The sequence below is a fragment of the Natator depressus genome, chromosome 12 (genome assembly GCF_965152275.1).
Source record: "Natator depressus isolate rNatDep1 chromosome 12, rNatDep2.hap1, whole genome shotgun sequence".
Classification (NCBI taxonomy): Eukaryota; Metazoa; Chordata; order Testudines; family Cheloniidae; genus Natator; species Natator depressus.
Window position 1 is genome coordinate 22957344 of NC_134245.1, and position 13602 is coordinate 22970945.

Sequence of the window (13602 nt, forward strand, 5' to 3'; positions counted from 1 at the left end):
ACTTCAGATCTCTGACTACTAATAGAAGTAAAAATTTGCCGGATCAGGTCCCATAGCAGAAGATGTCATTCAGCCCAGCAACCCCTTTGGGCCAGTCTGCAAAAGCATCAATTTACATTTCCCTTCAGTTTCATAAGGAATCAGCTTCACAAGCACCAAGAGCTACACTACTTCATGTTCATTGTAAATGGGGAGTGATATAGAGATACAGTATTCAATTTCAGAGGAAAACAAGTCAAAATGTTTACATTTTCCTGAAGTAACAAAATTGGGATTAAATAAAGGTTCCCACATGCCCTAGGTACTTAGAGTTTCCCAATTCCACACCACACTGTAATGGAACAAATTCAACACAGAAACCTCCAGAGAATTAAAAAAGAAAAAATACCTTACTTTGCCAGTTCTCGTTGACTTGTTTGGAAGCAGGGGTCATGGCTCCCTCTCTCTCTTCCTGAAGACTAATTTACAGGCACATCATTCTGCAAGAGAAAAAGAAACTACTTTAAAAAAAAATCCCAATTGCCCATTAAGAAAAGCAGATGGGAGCAAACACACACACACAGAACTTTCCACTGGTTTCAGATCCTCTAAAACGACAACTCAAGGCTGCTTTACTATACAAAGCGAGACACCACTCTGTTGGAGAGCACAGAACTGTGGCATTTTATTATATGCAAGGAACTTGTATATATGTTCTGCATGGAAACAAAAGTAAACCAAACCTTTTATGTTTTCAGTGGCCATCAAATCAGATATAGGAGAATTCTTACTGAAGGACAAGGTATACAATATAAACATTGTTTGCATTCAACTAGTTAGGTTTTTGCTTTTTTAAAAGAAAAGACAAGGAGATTAGCTTAAAAATAATTCATCATGACGTTCTATTTTCAGAGCCTGGCTAAACCAAAAACACACCACTGGGTTCAATCACTCAAAAAAAGAGTTTTCAAAGCATTCTTCAGCATGGGAAATAGGTATAATCAGGGGCAGAGTTGAGCCTTGTATCTTCATACTTCTCTTCCCTCACATCACTATTGTGCAAGAGCTTCCAGTGGGTAATGTATTAAACTAAAACATTTCTGAAGAGATTTTTGAGTTCTAGAGATGCATATATTGCTTAGCTTGTTTTAGATGCATTCTCAAATGTTTAAAACAAAACTGCATTTTTCCTTAGGTCTATAAAAAGGACACCAAATTCATTTTCACTCGTGACTTAGTGTAAGCAGGACTTTGAATATACATCTCAACAAGTTAAAAAGTTTATGTTCAGTACTGACCCACTGTGCCACCTAGAAAATGTTATTTTAAATAGAATTTTAGGATATTGTATAATGACGAAATGGCGGATACAGCCTTTGATTAAAATTCAGCCTCCACATTACAACTTGGAGTTGAAAATTTAAATGGAAATCTGGGGTATTTCATGCTTTTCTTTCCCCTTATAGTTGTAAAAAGATAGAAGAAAACCAAAACACACAGATGTGGTGGATGATGACAGCCATACACAGGCCAATATGTACGTGTGTCTTCAGCTGGCCACAACTTTCAACAGCATTTCATATGTACCACTGTCAATGCAGCTCTACGTTTGTGACACTGACCACACCGCACCTTATACGAGGGTGGGAAAAGGGATCTTGTCCGTCTTGCTGTGGGGTCAGAGAGAGAGAGAGAGGGGCGCACAGACTCTTCTGCAAATACAGAGTGGGTCAGCATGGCAACACTGACTCATCATGCCTCAGGGAGAAGATAAAGGGCAAGCCTGGTGGGAGAAGCCCCTTTTCTCCAAACCTATGACCATTCCTTTATAGCCCACCTTAACCCTCATTGGAGAGGAGGGGAGGGAGGGAGGAGAAATAAAGTCACAGCAATGGGTTGGCTGGGGACCAGGATGGAAAAAGCGAGGGCTGGCGGAAGCCCCTGGGTAGATATTGAAATGATAATGGAGTTGTCAGTACCATACATTTTTATCTGCCGGGTAGTCCCAGATATCTAATAATAAAGTTGCGGCCTGATTAAACCATATCCATTGCCTCCTAACCTTCTTTCAGTATAGCCTACAGGGATTATCCTTTGATGTGAGAAATATCCAGATTTAGAGCCTAATCCTGAAAACCTTCTACATGCTGTACTCATGTTGAAACCAATGGGAGATCCATACCAAAAAGCAGCCATCCAGGGTCCATCCTTAAATTCAGTGTGCTAAATCCTTTAGTGGCCGAATTGCATCAGCAGACAATACACCATAATTTGGCTATTGGCTCGTATTGCCAGATAGGCAAATTAAACAAAGCACTGAAACCTAGCACAGACTATAAACCCTCTAAATCAAGAGCTGGAAGACACTTTAAAGCCACAACACAACTAGCATGCGGTAAGGAGGAGGAAACAGTATCTCAGTACACATTTGTATGTGAAAGACTCAAATATTATGCAGAATTTCTTATGGGAATGTGTCCCTTAATTCAGTTCTCTCAGGCCATGTTAGGTGAAGAAGGCTAAACCTCAGATGATTTGAGCTCAACCTTACCAAAAAAAGAATCACTACACAGCATTTACTTATATTGTAGAAAAGTGAATGTGATTAGTGGCCTGGGTATAGGACTAGGTCCCAGGAATTCCTGAATTCTGATCCTGACTTTGACAGTGAGTGTCGCTGTAGCTTTCCACACTTTGTATGGTTTCTCTGCCTCCATTTCCTCATTTGTAAATACTTGCCTCCCTTGCAGAACTGTTGGAAGAAGCAATTAGCTAATGTCTGTAAAGCATGAGGTATTCTTGTAGCATGTCCATAATGTATGCAAAAGGGTAAAATTTTCAAAAAGCACTTAAGTAAATTAGAAGCCTACCTCCCATTTTCAAAAGTGAAAGCCAAAAGAAGAGAAAAGGGAAATGAAAATTATTAGGGTATGGAACAGCTTCCATTTGAGGAGAGATTAATAAGACTGGGACTTTTCTGCTTGGAAAAGAAATGACTAAGGGGGAATATGATAGAGGACTACAAAATCATGATTGGTGTGGAGAAAGTAAATAAGGAAGTGTTATTTACTCCTTCTCATGACACAAGAGCTAGGGGTCACCAAATGAAATGGGCAGCAAATTTAAAACAAAGAAAATAAAGCGTTTCTTCACACAACGCACAGTCAACCTGTGGAACTTTTTGCCAGAGAACGTTGTGAAGGTCAAGGCTATAACGGGGTTCTAAAAAAAAACAAAAAAACCTAGATACGTTCATGGAAGATAGCCATTGATGGACCTATTAGCCAGGATGAGCAGGGGTGCAAAACCATGCTCTGAAGTGTCCCTAGCCTCTGCATGCCAGAAGCTAGGAATGGGTGACAGGGGATGGATCACTTGATGATTACCTCTTCTGTTCATTCCCTCAGAAGCAGCTGGCATTGGCCACTGTCGGAAGACAGGATACTGGGCTGGATGGACCATTGGTCTGACCCAATATGGACGTTCTTATGACTTAAGCACCAAGGTTTGTAATTTCCTTCTGAAAATGGCACTTAGACATCTAAGTCACTTTAGAAAACTTTACCCAAAATCTTTAAACTATTGTATAAATATAATTGATGGAACTCATTCTAATTGCACCAGATTTCTTCATTTGATACTATTTGGATTGCTCCTCATGAATATATACTATGCTTTAGTAATATACAGCTAAGTGAGAAGCATAGAGTATTTCTAACTGCTTACTTAACACTTATTTATGAACTGAACACTACAAATCTAGAAGATGGTATGATGCAACAGGACAGCTAAATGTAACCCTCAAAACATGCCACAATTTAAGTATAACTGGGCAAACAGTTTAGTTCTGTTCAAAAACACTTGAATGGTACTATCTCTCACAATATTTTGGGGCAGGAGGCATTTTGGGTTTTTTAAATCCTCTGCTCCTGGAGTTAATAATTACATACGAATCTCAACTTTCATCTATTAACAATGCCTCTAAGGAGCCCCATTGTTGCTGAGTAAAGCTCAAATAGATGACCCAAATGTACCCTCAGATTCAAAACCCAGGAAACAAAGAATTTAAAGTGTATTTAAGATCTCATGATTTTCAAGCTCATATTATGATTTTAGGGGCCTGACTCATGACTTCGGAATGCTTGGGGTTGGCAATATTGTATTAGCCTTGCACAATTCTCAAGGAAAAAAAGTTACCAGCCCAGGCAAAAATCTACTAGCCTACCCCAGACAGTCACTTCCAGACACACACATGCTACGTATGCACATCTCCTCTGCATACCATATTCCCAATGGGACCTACTGTTCTTCTCTCTGGTGGTAGGAGTAGCTCAGAGGATTCAGTCTGTACTCTTCCAGCTTCTCCTCCACTTGTTCTGCTTCTGAACTGCGTGAATGAGAGGAGCAGCTGCTGTCACACTGTCTGGTGGCTGCAGCAGCAATTATACTAATTTCACAGATCTAAGGTTTTCTTTTTAACTGTAAGGGGTTTTTAACTGAAGGCTCAGATTCTGCAAAGTTTGTTGGCATCATTTGCCCAGGGAAGCTTTCTACTTTACTCCGGACAAGCAGGCAAGAGGAATTTTACAAGGCTGTTCTAGATGGACCAGGATTACTGGACCATCAGATTTTCTGCAGCCCTACCACTGGGGATTGTGACACAATGGGCTCTCACCAGCTGACTCAGATGCAGCCTACCTTTCCCAGAAAATACATCAAAAAGGCTTCTGCTAACATTCAAACATCTGCAAAAGGCTTAGTCTATCAGGGAACCAGGCCCAATACCTTACACTTTGTGGCTATTCACAACTTAGCAATCTTGAATATGAAATACCATGAAAAATTCTTCATAAAAAAAAAATCACTATCCTTCTAACAATATTTGTACAAAATATAGGTCAAGAAATATTGAATTTTATTAAAATTACTTCCATCAACATTATCAATCTCAAAAAACAAATTTTAAAAATGGCAAATTATAAGAAATTACACTCTAATGCCAGAAATGATAGAAACATTTTACAAGGGATGCATATAAACACACGTTTGCCCAGATTCTACCTTCTAGAGACTAAAATGTAAATCCAGAGCAACTCTATTGACTTCAGCAGAGTTAGTCGGTGTTTACTCTGATGTGACTGAAAGCTGAACAAACCATACTGTATATTATTTTCAAACTGCCAACGCCTCTTAAAGCCTAAATCCTACAATGCTTTCTGTTTAGGCAAATTCAAGGGGTTCCACGTGGATCTCACTATGTAAAGCTCACTGCAGGACCAAGGCCTTTGCTTTCTTTTGTTATAGCATTAAAGGGATCGTTAGCCCTTTCAGTACAGGAAGGACCATTATCACTGTACCAAGATGGATCAACTGCCTTACCATTGACACCCATGACCTTCAGACTTCACCTTTGTTCACTTGGCTTCCAATTCCCCTCACCTTCCCCTGTTCTCTACTCTACCCCACTAGCTCCCAGTCCCTCTCCACTCCCATTTCTGCTCCCAGCTCCTGACCCAGCTAGTCCCAGTTCCTCCCGCAACAGACTTCTCATTGAATCTCAGTCTCGTCCCAAGCTCCCAGGTCCAGTTCAAGGGTCACTGTCTCAGTTCCAGCGCCAAGCATTATAATGGTCACAGCATCCAAGAGGAACAACTGAGGGGAATGTCCTGCTCAGCCCCTGAAAGTGCTGTACAGGAGCATGCTCAGGACAGAGGGAATCTTCTGAATACTGAGCTGCCAAACTCTAACAAACCTCTACTGAGCATGTGCAAACTGAAATTGCTCCAAGGCTCATAACGCGGCCAAATTTGGGTGTTTTTTTCCCCACTGGAACAGCAAAAGGCACTTCCCTGAGACAAATGCCCACTGTCAAATCCCTGCTCTAAACACATGGAGGTGCTAAAACAACATATTTTTACCTCATCTACTTCATGGAAATGACTGAACAGTTTTAGTTGAAACTTTCCAAAAAATTCAGACTAAAGCAGACACTTGGCATGGAAAATTTCATTCTGAATGGCTAAAGTTTAACAAAAACTTTTAGACAGCTGAAAATAGGGTTTTATAATGGGAAGTGCTGGGCAACCTAGAATAAAGGTGTTGCTACCACAGTGCCTATAATAAGTAATTTTAAGGCATACACCAAGGAGTTTATTCTTTTAGAAGAAAACATTGCTCTAGTGTGCATTTTACATATACACACAATTTAAATATACTGTAAGTAGGAATTTTGCCTAAAGATCCAGTCCATTCTATTCCAGTGTCCAGTAGATGCTTTTTAGAAGATATTTTGAGTCCCTGAAATGATTAATTCTCTTTCTTTTCCCTTCCTGGAAGTCTATTCAAAGGAGTTAGTCGATTTTGATCAGGATTCTGGTGTATAGTCACTGTCTCACAAAATGGCTTTGCACAGCTAATTAGAATAGTAGAGTTCAGATTCAGAAAGAATATTGACTGTATAAGAGATATGAATAGCATCACATCTATATACTGAACACAGATTGGGATAGGAAAATACTAGTGCAGGTAACAACCTCCCCTTTTCAACCATGAAACATCTGCACTGTTATCTCCTACTCAACAATATTTACACTAAGTAAATGCACAAAGTAAAAAATTATATCCAGAGGGATAAAGCAGCCAAAACCAAGTGCCAGAAGCATAGCCATGTGACAAACTCAAGGGTAAGTGCAACTGCTCCAAAGCTAAAACTACAATCACCTGAAGAGCTGACTGAAGTCAGATAAAGGGTGTAAAATACCATCACCCATCTCTGGGAATTTCCATTAGGTCTCCTTACGGTCAGCAAGCTGGAGACAATAAACAGGGTTCAACATGATGTAGAAGTCACAAGACCACTGTCAAAAAATACTTCTTGAAATTCTTTAAGCTGAAATAAAAAAAAAAAAAAAACAAGAGAGAGAAATGGAGGGGAAAATATAAATTCATCTCTAGTCCTTCTCATTAGCATTACCTTATCACAGATCATCACTCCTACACTTAGAGCTCTGAACTGGTTGTCCATCTCATCTCAGAGAAAAATGCATTGTGCACAAACAGGATTCATGTTCTTATCTATTGTACATAATGAACCAACTATTTGCCAGGATTTTTTTAAACATTGAATTATGCTAGCCATGCCTGATCTTCAGCGTGGCCAGCCCCTTCACAGCTGTGAATGACTTCAGCAGAACATACTCATGCTCAGCATCTCTGACAATCAAGCCACAACCTTGTTCCCTTTTCCCAAAGTGTGCTGACCAGGGGATTGGAAGTCACAACACCTGACTTGTATTGATGGTTTTGCCTCTTATTAATGAGGAGACTTGAACCTATCACTTAACTTCAGTGTAAAGCCCCCCATCTGTAAAGTAGGCATACCACCAACTACCTGAATTGGGATGTCTGCAACTCTCTTAGGACATGTATACACTTACCTCTGGAGTGATCAATCCAGCGGGGGGTTGGGGGTCAATTTATCATGTCTAGTGAAGACATGAGAAATCGACAGCCGAGCACTCTCCCATCAACTCCGGTACTCCACCGGAGCGAGAAGCATAGGCGGAGTCGACAGGGGAGCGTCAGTAGTCGACCTACCACAGCAAAGACACCATGGTAAGTAGCTCTAAGTACGTTGACTTCAGCTATGCTATTTTCGTAGCTGAAGTTGCATAACTTAGACCAACTTAGCTCACCCCCCAGCTGTAGACCAGGCCTTGGAGTCGAGATGATTTCACTCTGTCTGTAGATTCAAAACAACAACTCAGTCTTGTTTGCCCTTCAGGACTGGGACATTCCATTATGTTTGCAAAATGCTCATGGCATATTGTGACTGCTTTTGGAAGCAAATCTATCCAAATTTTGTCCACTTATTATTAGTAAAGTTCTCCTGTAACTAAAAGTTCTTTAAAAATGAAAATTAAGTTCTGTATAACAAACCAAAAAGAACAGAAATCCCCAAAAATCTAGAAGCAGACCTTAAACATGCCCAACAGCACGGAATTTCTCCAATATTTATTTCCAGTGTTCCTAAATTATTCCTGTTTTCAATAGTTTTTTCTTTTGGCAGACTCTGAATCTCAAAGGATTAAAGAACTTGTGAAGAGTGGATTGAAAAGAATGAAACATCAGCTGGAGATACACCCTCATTTAACCTTCTGTCAGAGGAGTTCAAGGGAACTGGACAACTGAAGATCAGGATGTGGAGCAAAAGTGACATTCAGGCCTATGGTGCTAAATCATAGAATATTAGGGTTAGAAGAGACCTCAGGAAGTCACCTAGTCCAATCCCCTGCTCAAAGCAGGGCCAACACTACTAAATCATCCCAGTCAAGGCTTTGTCAAGCCAGACCTTAAAGACCTCTAAGGATGGAGATTCCACTACCTCTCGGTTCCCTCAGCCTCTCCTCCTAAGTCATGTGCCCCAGCCCCCTAATAATTTTTGTTGCCCTCCACTGGACTCTCTCCAATTTGTCCACATCCCTTCTGTAGTGGGGGGACCAAAACTGGACACAATACTCCAGGTGTGGTCTCACCAGTGCCGAATAGAGGGGAATAATCACTTCCGTCTATCTGCTGGCAATGCTCCTACTAATACAGCCCAATATGCTGTTGGCCTTCTTGGCAATGAGGGCACACTGCTGACCCATATCCAGCTTCTCATCCACTGTAATCACCAGGTCCTTTTCTGCAGAACTGCTGCTTAGCCAGTTGGCCCCCAGCCTGTAGCTGTGCATTCTTTCTTCTTAAGTGCAGGACTCTGCACTTGTCCTTGTTGAACCTCAGATTTCTTTTAGTCCAATCCTCCAATTTGCCTAGGTTACTCTGGATCCTATCCTTATCTGAACTTGCTGAGGGTGCAATTAATCCCAATCCAGATCATTGATAAAGATGTTGAACAACCAGCCCCAGAACCGATCCCTGGGGCACTCTGCTTGTTACCGGCTGCCAACTAGAAATTGAGCCGTTGATCACTACCTGTTGAGCCTGACAATCTAGCCAGCTTTCTATCCACCTTATAGTCCATTCATCCAGCCCATACTTCTTTAACTTGCTGGCAAGAATACTGTGGGAGACTGTATCAAAAGATTTGCTAAAGTCAAGATTTATCACATCCACCTCTTTCCCCATTTTCACAGAGCCAGTTATCTCATCATAGAAGGCAATCAAGTTGATCAGGCACGACTTGCCCTTGGTGAATCCATGTTGACTGTTCCTGTTCACCTTTCTCTTCTCCAAGTGCTTCAAAATGGATTCCTTGAGGACCTGCTCCATGATTTTGCCAGGGACTGAAGTGAGGCTATAGTTCCTCAGGTTCTCTTTCTTCCCTTTTTAAAATATGGGCACTATATTTGCCTTTTCCAATCATCCAGGACCTCCCCCGAGTGCCACGAATTTTCAGAGATAAAATGGCCAATGGCTCTGCAATCAAATCAGCCAACTCCTTCAGCACCCTTGGATGCATTAGATTTGGACCCATGGACTTGTGTACGTCCAGCTATTCTAAATAGTCCTTAACCTGTTCTTTCACCACTGAGGGCTGCTCACATCCTCCCCATACTGTGTTGCCCAGTGTAGCAGTCTGGGAGCTGACCTAGTCTCTGAAGATCGAGGCAAAAAAGCATTGAGTAAATATAAAGATGCAGTCCACAAGGTGGCAGAATGTAAATATGACACTGCATTGGCTCCACACCTGCCTCACATGGGGCTTCAGGCCCATTACTCAGCTTTTTCTTTGGGATGGGTGGGGATTTCTCAGGCAGCCTTCAAGATCTGAAGACAGTAGCGTGGCACCACGGCAGCAGGACACAGGTGCTATACAGTGACTACAGGCAATGCAAACAGAAAAGTGAAGATGAATAAAACGGAGAAGGAAGAGCGTGTCCAAACAGGCTTTCAAGAAGCCTACCATTCTCGAGTCACTTAAAGCTAGAGATATTATTTTCCTGATCTTACAAATAAGAAACTTACTTGATGGCCATTTACTTTATTTTTAAAGCAGAGAGAAACCCAGGACAACTGGGTAAAAAGGCAGCCTAAAACAAAATCTGCAGCTTCCATATAACACTATACGTGGACATGATAGGCCCCTTTCTGCTTGAAAACACTCTGAGGCTGGGGACAGAGGAAAGAAGGTCCCAGTGACTTCTACAGGGTGTCTCAATAAGAAGAGCAACAGATAGGTGAGATCCATATTATAATAAACAAATGTACTAAAAAAAGATTAACATTTCTAATATTTGAATAATCTGTTATTTGCCATATATTTATAGAGGGACACCATGTTCTAATGTAAATAGAATCAGTGTCCCTTTTAAAGCTGGTGAGTTTCTCCAGGGATAACAAGTATACCTAACAATTTAATGGTGGTAGTTTGAAGCAATAAGTCAATTATAGACAACTGGTGTTACAACTGAGCTCTCTCCCACTACTCAGTTGTCTGCTTTATGAATACCCTTGAATCAAGTAATACACATGCCGCATATATATGCGCATGCACGCGCTCGCACACACACACTTACTTCAGTTTTCAGATGTGCCAATGACATCAGCAGAAGAAGGAACTGATCTGAATGCAGGATTATTTTTTTTATTATATGGAGTAAATTTAAGATCACAAATATCTGCCAAAAGAAAAAAAGTGTATGCTAACATTATCCATTGATCCTCCACCATCCGAGACCATCCATTGACTTAAGAATTTACTTGTACAAAGAAAAAAAAAATGTTCGATTGCACTGGACTCCAATCAAAATGCATATAGTTAACTTAATATTGCCCAAGGTGACCATTTAGCATCACTATTACATTTTTATGGCTTTGTACAAAAGTTAATAACTTCTGAAGTTCTTTACTTGTACATTTAATTCCATATAATGTTACCAACTGACCCAAATAGTATAGGGTCTGTGAGGTGCTTAGTGCTTTCAACTCTCATTATCTTCCCTGGAAGTTCCACACATGACTGATTACATGATCAGTATCTACTTGCCAGTTTTGTGGGACTTCAATCAATCAAGGGATTCTTAGCCCCTATCTTTTAGGACATCTTCTTTAATGTTCTCCTAGCTCAAAGGGTTGAAAAAGATGGATTTCACATTCTTCTACAATAATGAAATGATGCATGCTTCCAAACTGGATGTTTTTCTGGTTGCAGTTTCCTGTTCTTGGAGAGATATATACATATATTTGGGACTGAGACCTACGGGGTCGTGGTAAGGTGTGGAATGTCATGTTCATTTTGTATATCGGGGTGTGTGTGTGTGTGTGTGTGTGTAAGAGTATACAATGCATTTGTGTTTAGTACTTTTTGTTAGCATCACAGGAATTAAAATAATTGTTCATTGATTAGTATGATCCAGCAAACCCATGTAGCCACCTACGTTTAACTGAAAAGCAGTCTGGCACTTCAGGCTAAGGAAAAGAAGTTGTTTGAATTCGGATATCTAATTTTAAGGAAGAAACAAATATTAAAATTATTTTTCTAGCATATTCTTACTACTTCCCCTACAACCCTCGTTACTCGTTCTACACGATGCTGAAACTCCATTTAAGGTTCAAACAGATATATAATCTTCTAGAACTAACAGCACTGTCAGTCCACAGACAAGAAAGCAATTCAATGCCCCTGCATGAACTGCTAGATACCTCTTTTGAACTAGGGCCCAGAAATTTAAGGCTTGTTCTAAACTGTTTGGAGTTCAGCCATCAGACTAAAGATGACAAGTTATTAGTCATAGTACTACCGTAGTATGTAGGAGTCTTCGTCACAGATCCAGACCCCATTGTGCTAGGCACTGTACAAATACAGAACAAAAAAAGTCTCTGTTCCAAAGAACTTCCCATATGTTATCATCATAGGTAGGATAGAGGACTCCCTGGATCACAGATGAAACTACTATAAACTTCATATATAAAAAGGGGAAATTGAGGGAACAAGCACAAAAAAAATACTTATTTACCTTGTCTTGCATCCTATTATTGCAACCTCAGACAGTTCATCTCCTCTCCTCTCATTTGTAATTCTGCATTACACATGCAGAATGTGGCAATGTGCAGTTGTCACTGTAAACGACTGAAGGGTTGGAAGCAAAAAAAAAAAAAACACAAAACACAAAAAAACCACCACCCTGATTAAGGTATGACCATGTGAAATACCCCATTACTCTGGTGATTGGAAACTCTTAATTTGTAGTGGTGTTTAAACATATGGTTGAGGTGACCCAGAAAAAAAAATGGTGAACAATTGAATAGGACACACTGAGCTTTTCTGAACATTTGGAATTATTAAAATTGAATCCAGCAGACTTTACTCAAGCAAAACTTCCACCAAGATTAATGGGAATTTTGTGTGAATAAGGACTGAAAATTGTGTCCCTTTTTAAAATTAGCACAAACCTTAAGCAGTGGACAAAGTAATATTGCCAAAAAATTCCCATCAAAAACTCATCAATAGGAGTTTGATTTTGTCTTTAGAATTGAGTTTTGATAGGATGGTGAGCACAGGTGCAATCACTGGGGATATAGAGGAAAGAAGGAGGATACGTTCGTACCCCATGCGTTATTAGCCTTCATTTGTCTGTCCCCATGCAAATGCAGGGCTAAGGCATTCTCACGCTCAACTTTTTTTTATTAGCACCTCTGGGAGCAGGCCACTTGAAATGGGGGCACACATTGGTCCTGAACTCTCCATAAACAATTCTGAATTCTGTGATCTTGTTATGAATTTTTCCCCCCAAATGCAAGGCTGCAAAATGCATGAAAAGTAAGTAATTCAATTAAGTATCTATTCTCAGCTGGAAAAGACCATTCAGTTAGAACCAGCGGCGCACCAGTTTAACCCTGGTGCTCAGAATTCCCAAGCAAGTCAGCACATTAAGCCAGCTCTTCAACTTAAGAACAATTACTGTCATTTATCAGCCTGAATAGCAATAATGCACAAATCGACAGCTTTCAAGAGGCAAAGAGCAAGCTAGGTGTAATGATATGCAAAGCCAGAGCACTCTACATTTTGAACTGTCTTCATCCCATCAATACATCTCCTAGTACCTACAATTTATCAATACAAATGTGGTGCACAGTGAAGGCAGGACCAAGAAGATAAATATGAACAGGGTGGAATAAAAAGGTTCAAGACTGTTTGAATTTTATAATGATGGAGTACAGATCACATTCTTACAGCATTTTACATGCAGTGACCTGATCACATCAAGTTTTATTCAGCAAGAGGAAGCCAGGATAAGAGATCATCTTTCTTTCAGATGGTTGTAAGCAGCTGCTGCTGCTTTTGTTTTTTCCTCCTTTTCTTCCCCCCCCCCCATTTCTATTGCAATCATGCAGAAAAGTAGCTGAATAGACATGGTTACTTTTATCAAAGTATATAATTACTTCACTATTTTTAGTTCAAAGACATGTAATATATACAGCTATACGGTAGGCATCATGTGAATCTGGATGTCTTAAATTACAATAAATTGTACTACTAGCAGACCAGGTGAAAACCCAAGTAGTAATCCAAAAGAATTACAGGAGAATACATTAATATATATCTAATAATCACTGATACCGTATGAAACTGTAGGCTTTATTGCAACTTATAACCTTATATTTTTTACCTTCCAAATA

The 13602-nt window shown here is 40.1% G+C and overlaps 1 long non-coding RNA gene across 1 annotated transcript in view; it reads right to left on the reverse strand.

Annotated features, from left to right (window-relative positions):
• LOC141996568 (uncharacterized) overlaps positions 1 to 13602 on the reverse strand; it is a 135646-nt gene that overhangs the window by 102693 nt on the left and 19351 nt on the right. The window contains exon 2 of the long non-coding RNA XR_012641565.1: positions 394 to 479. This is a non-coding gene — a long non-coding RNA (uncharacterized LOC141996568). The remainder of the gene's footprint in view (positions 1 to 393; positions 480 to 13602) is intronic.